The following is a 391-nucleotide window of genomic DNA, read 5'->3' as shown; positions in this document are numbered from 1 at the left end:
ATCTCTATTGCTAAGACCAAAATAAAGGTCGCATGGGTGGTTCCAAAAATATACAAATCAATGGATAAGAATATGAGAAAAAAAATGGAATATTATATATCACTGCGAATGTGTAACCACGCAATACCAGAGGATCGAACAAAATATAAGTATGATATAAGAATGAAAAGATATTTCGCCAAGGCCCCCCTCAAAATATCCAAGTATATATGACTGCATATATACGAATATACGTAAATATAATATGTACGAAAGAATATATGCCTATTACCATAGCACACTGAAAAGTGACCCCTCCGAAAAAAACGTCTTAGTTATATGCTCCAGATGACTCAGGGATCCATAACAACGCAAATAATTGAAGATGATTGTTGTCCTAGATCCTTCGGAA

At 34.3% G+C, this 391-nt stretch overlaps 1 protein-coding gene across 1 annotated transcript in view; it reads right to left on the bottom strand.

Annotated features, from left to right (window-relative positions):
* Positions 1-391, bottom strand: part of LOC119581629 — a gene marked incomplete in the record, with an annotated part of 75999 nt that overhangs the window by 3087 nt on the left and 72521 nt on the right.

Source organism: Penaeus monodon, chromosome 15 (assembly GCF_015228065.2).
Source record: "Penaeus monodon isolate SGIC_2016 chromosome 15, NSTDA_Pmon_1, whole genome shotgun sequence".
NCBI classification, from domain to species: domain Eukaryota; kingdom Metazoa; phylum Arthropoda; class Malacostraca; order Decapoda; family Penaeidae; genus Penaeus; species Penaeus monodon.
The sequence above is the reverse complement of the archived record's forward strand: the minus strand, read 5'-3'. Positions and strand labels throughout refer to the sequence as shown.